Genomic DNA, 5983 nt, shown 5'->3' with positions numbered 1-5983 from the left:
ATAGGATGACATGGGAAAAGCCTAAATAAACTGGTCATTAGTACTGAATGTGTACAAAAACAACAATGACTTATTTTGCAACAAAAAAATATTAAGGACTAAATGTGCAAAAAAAAAATAAGGACTAAATGTGGACAAAGTGAAAAATATATTACCTTATCAAGTCATTTTTTTCCGGTTTACCTGAAATAGCCGATCATAAGGACCGAATGTGTACAATTAAACAAGTTGAAAGGGCAAATGTGGACGAAAAAAACTCAGTGACCATATGTGTACAAATCGAAAAATATATTACCAGTCATTATCTCTTGAGTAAATTACATGAATGATCCCTATGGTTTGGGGTAATTTGCACGTTTGGTGCCTAACTTATTTTTTTAACTCGGAAGGTCCCTATAGTTTGTTTTTGTTGCGCGTTTGGTCCTTGTCTTACCTAAAAAGGCTATGTTGCCCTTGATTTTTTAATTTATTTAAATAAGACGGTATATGTAAGGTAAGATAATGTGAAATTGAAGTGAAGTTAGAGATATGTTTATTTAAATAAATTAAATAATCAAGGGCAAAATAGTATTTTTAGGTAAGAGAGGGACCAAATGCGCAACAAAAACAAAAAGTAGGGACCTTCCGAGTTAAAAAATAAATTAGAGACCAAACGTGCAAATTACCCCAAACCATAGGGACCATTTGTGTAATTTACTCTTATCCTTTTAATTTAAACTAGTAAACAAAGCGCGGCTACGCCGCTTTTGGTGAAAATCGAAAAAATTTAAAAGATATGTGATAAAAGTGTAAATCACAAAGCGACCGTTTTTGTAATTTTTTATCAATATATGGACCATTTCTATAAATTATAGGGACCATTTATGTAAACATAATTTTAAAGCAGGGATTGCTTAAGTAAATATTAAGACGGTAGCAATCCAAGGACCAAACTGTCAACCTCCCAAACTGTCAACCTCCCAAACTTATTGTGGCCAAAACTACAAAACAAAGCAATCCAAGGATTAAAATTATCAATTTCCCAAACTTGTTGTGGCCAAAACCTAAAGCATATAAAGTTTTGTGGTCAAAACCAAAAACATGGAAAGTTACTATTCATAAGGTCCTTCAGATTTAATATATATATATATATATATATATATATATATATATATATATATATATATAATTAATATTATTCTACGATGTACAACCCCATTAATTAATTTGACAAAAAAAACGTTAAATGAGAGGGTGTACGATTACATATTATCCCATAAAAAAAAAGGGGTCCTTGGTCCATTAAAATGCAAGGGCACATTTCTTGTCGGATCTTGTTCTTGATTTTCTCCCTGGTTTTTCTGATAGCAGCGCATACATTAAAAAATATCCGGAGCTTCTTCTTGAAGGTTTTCATAAAAGATTCTTCTATTAGAACTTTTCGCATTTTGGTAAGCTTTTCTTGGGTTTTCCCTTTTCACAACCTGTTAAAAATGGTTTCTTGATGCTTAGCTACCAGAAGGTGACTCATTAATGGGGTTTCCTGTCTCCATTTGTGATTCTTTATCTTCTTTATGTTGCTTTATTTTGCCCCACTGTTTCTTCACATTTACACACACTCTCACCCATGGCATGTGGTTTAAGATCGATTTAAAAAGTGGGCACTAGGGTTTTAAAGGTAGTTCTCCATCAATTCTGCACTTCAAATTTGATGATTAATTATGGTGTTTATTGAAGTTGTCCCAAATATATTGAATGCCATTGGTTAAAGATTAAGTTTGGTGCCTTCATCCACCTCACCCTACTTTTTTAATTAGGGTTAATTGCATTTAATGGCCACCAATCTTGTTCCAGTTTCTACTTTAGTCAGTAAAGTTTGAATTCACCAACAAATGACTTGAAATGAACAAAAAGTTTTATATATAGGGTAATAGTTAACATGTCATTCTTTGCATTTGATTGGAACCGAGGATGATAACTAATTTCGTTCATATTACCTTAAATGATTTTGTGCAATGTTCAAGTTTTTTCTTGATGATTTTCAACCTTTTGAATTATTCAAGTGGGTGAATTTTGTTAGATTTATCTCTCGAGCATTATCAGTGTGGTGTTTTGAAGATATTGAATAGTTAGAATCATATATTTAACTTTTATAACATGATAGAAGAAACGGTTTTTAGATGCATTTTATTAGGTTGTATTTTTAATAATCGCTTTTAACAAACAGAGTTTAAGGTTTGTAGAATTCAGATTTTTAAAAATATAAATAAATAAGAGCACTATGTATAATGTATATAGGTGATGTTGCTTTACCCTTTGAGTATCAGTTTTTTTGCAACCGATATCAATGTGACATTACTCTTGATAACCTATTTTAATAAGCAACTAAGCATGTATTCTGTTTTTTAGACATTATGAAACAATATTTTGTCGGTTTCGGTTTCAGTCAGTTTGGTTTGATCACATTATAATGATTCATTGCCAAAATATTATTTCGTTTAGTTTGAATTCATATGAGTAGTGCCAAAAAGAATTAGGATTATATTCCCACAAGGTGGCACCTTATTAGATTCAAAACTTTTTGTTTTAGCTAAAGCTAGAAGCTCTACTATTTAATGAAGTTTTTTTTCGAGTTTTAAAAAAAAAAGTTAAAAGCTAGAAGCTTTCAAAAACTGTTTGCCAAACTAGCAATATATTAAAAATACACCACATATTGGTCTCTTACTCTCTTAGGAATCTAAACTTTCCATACACATAATTTGGTATGTTGCTTTCTTTTTTTGTGCCTAAGAAAACAAAGTTCTTTTCTGGATTATGGTCGCGCTAATTTCATGTAACAATCGAAATATAATTCACGAAAATGTACATTCTCGATGTAACAGATATCCAGGTTTTGATTATCAACATACCCTGTTTTACAACCCCAATTTAACATCATTTTATTCTGAATTAAATTCTTGAAATCACAACGATCATTTTGAAAACATTTATGCATACACAATACACCAAGAAAGATGGTACTTAGGAGTACGTACTTTTTCCATAAATCACGATTACGTGCTTTGTTATTAATTTATTCTGTACCATAAAATATGATCCTTTTTTGTTATTGTTATTGTGGTGGATACCCAAAATTTTGTTTTATAATGGTAGTGCATAACTTGTTAATTTCACGATAATTATGTTTAGTTTATCAACAAACCTCATCTTCTTACGTGTCATGTATTTATTACTTCCATTTCTGGAAACTTGTAGCTTTAAAGAGGCTGAGAACTTGTGATTAAGTACAAATTTAAGGTTCGTGAGCAATTCACTATCGATCAAGATTGGTGGTAAAACATGATTCCAGAACTCGAATCTATCAAGGGTGGCGGAGGATCCATCAAAATTGGAACCACCGGTACAATAAGTGCCTTAATGTCAAGAGAATTACACACAGTCGAAGATGCATCTTCAAATTCCGCCATTGAAGCAAGCTCAAGCAACAGCAGCAATACAAACGAAAAGAACACCGACACCTGCCGGAAAACCAAAACCCACAAAACGAGAAAAAGTGGCCGGAATCCTAATAGACGAAAGGGTTCTTATATTGTTGAAGTGGTGGACATAAAGTGCAGGATGCCCGACCCCATAACAAATCGACTCAAGAAGCTTAATTTCTCCAAGCTTTCAGAAACCAATAGCTAAATCGATAATCTTTTAGGGTTTTTGTAACGTACCACTGTAATTTTCTCCACTTCGATGGCTGAACACATGCTTGGTACGAACCTGTTCTTTCTTCTTGGCTTAGTGTGTCTGCCATTTTTGCGTGTTTGAGCTGCTACTGGGATTTCGAGCCTGTTGAAGTACTCGATTTCTTGGATTATGAGTGACCCGACTGTTCCTTTCGTCCCTATCTCAACCGGAGGTTTTGTAGCCATTTTTCCAGGGATAAATGAAGAAGTTGCAGGATCAGAGGTAGAAGATGGTGATATTGTGGGCATTTTTTTTTTATGGTTTTAGTGATGAAATGTTGATGAGATTGAAATCTTTGCCTTATGATTTATATCCAGGAGAATGATGTTTTTGTAAAGAAGATAGGGTGGGTGATGTGGCAACGTTTTCTTCATGAAAATGCTGTGAGATGACATTAAATTTTGGACCAATTATCAATAAACATCCTTATATAATTTTTGGTCCAAATTCGATAAATATTATATAACAAAATGTAAATTGGTATACTATGCAACTCCATAGAAAAATACAAATTAATTATTATCATAAAAAAGAGCGTTATCTATATTTTTTTAGTGACAAAGTTCACTGTTATTTGCTATGGTTTGTGTTTTTATTGAAGGTTATTAGTTAAAGTAACTTTTAAAAAGTTAATATATGGGCCAAAATGCGAAAGTGGTGGAAATTGAATCTCACTTTTACATTATTAGTGGTTAAAGCCGTAAAAGTGGCATACGGGTCAAAAAGTGTAAACATTTATTTATTTTTTCTTTTTTAAATTTTGACACAACTTAAAAATAAAAATTAACTAGAAAAGGGCTATGCTTCGCATGGGTAGCAGTTTTTTTTTTGTTTTTTTTATTTTTTATTATTTTATTATTTATTATTTTTTTTATGTTGTGTTCAGTTATGAACGAAATTGTATATAAAAATTGATACTTGTTTATATTATATCGAAAGTTGATACAGTACATAACTAAAAGATATTGTTAACACGGATAACATTAAAAAAAATATAAGATTAATTGTAACTATCAACTAACAAATCTTCTACTAGTAAAGGTTGAAAGATGGCTTCTTTTGGATCATGTAGAAGATATGAATCTAGGATTAAAGTAAGTTGTTATTTTTTGTATTTAACAAAAATTAAATGATAGAAATAACATTTTACTTCCGTTTGTTAGAAAGAAATAATGTCACGACGTGAATTTTCAAAACCAAATTTTCATTTTTAATCATATAATCTTCATAACACATTTCATAAAACATCATTTATTTAGTTACATAGCATAACTCCGAGTTTAATCAGTTAATAATCCAGGATCCTCGAAACATAATTCTTTCTCTGGTGTGTACAATCAAGCCGGTGTCGTCCCGCGATCCTGAGAAAACCTGAAACACATAACACATAACACGATAAGCACGAAGCTTAGTGAGTTCCCCAAAATACCACACACAAGTAATTAGCCACTCGAGGCTATAGCTCTGTAAGACCTTCCGGTCAATGTGTCTCAGTGGAACCCTTCAGTCCCATAGCTCGTTGGACCCTCTGGTCCGGTCATAGCTCGTTGGACCCTCCGGTCCGGTCTGGTTGAGCGCCTTCCGGCCTCATAGTTCGTTGGACCCTCCGGTCCGGTCTATATAGCACATAGCATAAAATCACACAGACAAAATGCATAACTCAAACAAGCACATAGGACCCTCTAGTCACACACAATTACCACTCTAGGTAAAGTATAGTGAGAAGACTCACGTGGTGGCTAGTAGGTAATAGACAGCACTCGAAAATCCTGGACTAGCCTCTGCCTACACATTAGACAAGCATCTCAATCATTATTCGCTTTATTACTCATTTACTCCTTAAGTCCTCTTTTCCCATTTTTACCCTCGGGATGGGTAAAAGTCTATTTTACCCCTCCTTGGTCCCTCCTGCCCCTTATTGACTCACCCAGGAAGTCAACAGAAAGCCAGACCGAGTCAACAACCAAGATTGACCTGACTCACCGAGTGCACACCTGTGACTCGCCGAGTCCACTTGTATTCTCCACGTTCTTCCTAGGGTTCACTCAGCTCACTGAGTTGACTCCCAACTCGATGAGTTAACACTGGGTCCAGGCTACTTGGTCACACCTGCTACGACTCGTCGAGTCATCCCATGGACTCGGCGAGTTGGCTCCATCGGATTTCTTATTTAGCCACCTGAGGTCAGATCTGTGACTCTAGCTTATAGATCCAACCTCCTAGCATCCAAAAGTCACGTAAAGGTCCAGCCTTTATGTTCATGCATCAC

General features: G+C 34.0%; 1 long non-coding RNA gene across 1 annotated transcript; it reads left to right on the top strand.

The window, feature by feature from the left end:
- The first annotated feature begins 1270 nt into the window (after nucleotides 1-1270).
- Nucleotides 1271-4054, top strand: LOC145116517 (uncharacterized). The gene is made up of 2 exons (XR_013712139.1): nucleotides 1271-1430; nucleotides 3235-4054. It is a non-coding gene; the product is annotated as an uncharacterized LOC145116517 (long non-coding RNA).
- The last annotated feature ends 1929 nt before the right edge of the window (nucleotides 4055-5983 follow it).

The sequence above is a fragment of the Lactuca virosa genome, chromosome 5, assembly GCF_052849685.1.
Source record: "Lactuca virosa cultivar CGN04683 chromosome 5, Lactuca_virosa_CGN04683_v6, whole genome shotgun sequence".
Taxonomy (NCBI): Eukaryota; Viridiplantae; Streptophyta; class Magnoliopsida; order Asterales; family Asteraceae; genus Lactuca; species Lactuca virosa.
The sequence above is the reverse complement of the archived record's forward strand: the minus strand, read 5'-3'. Positions and strand labels throughout refer to the sequence as shown.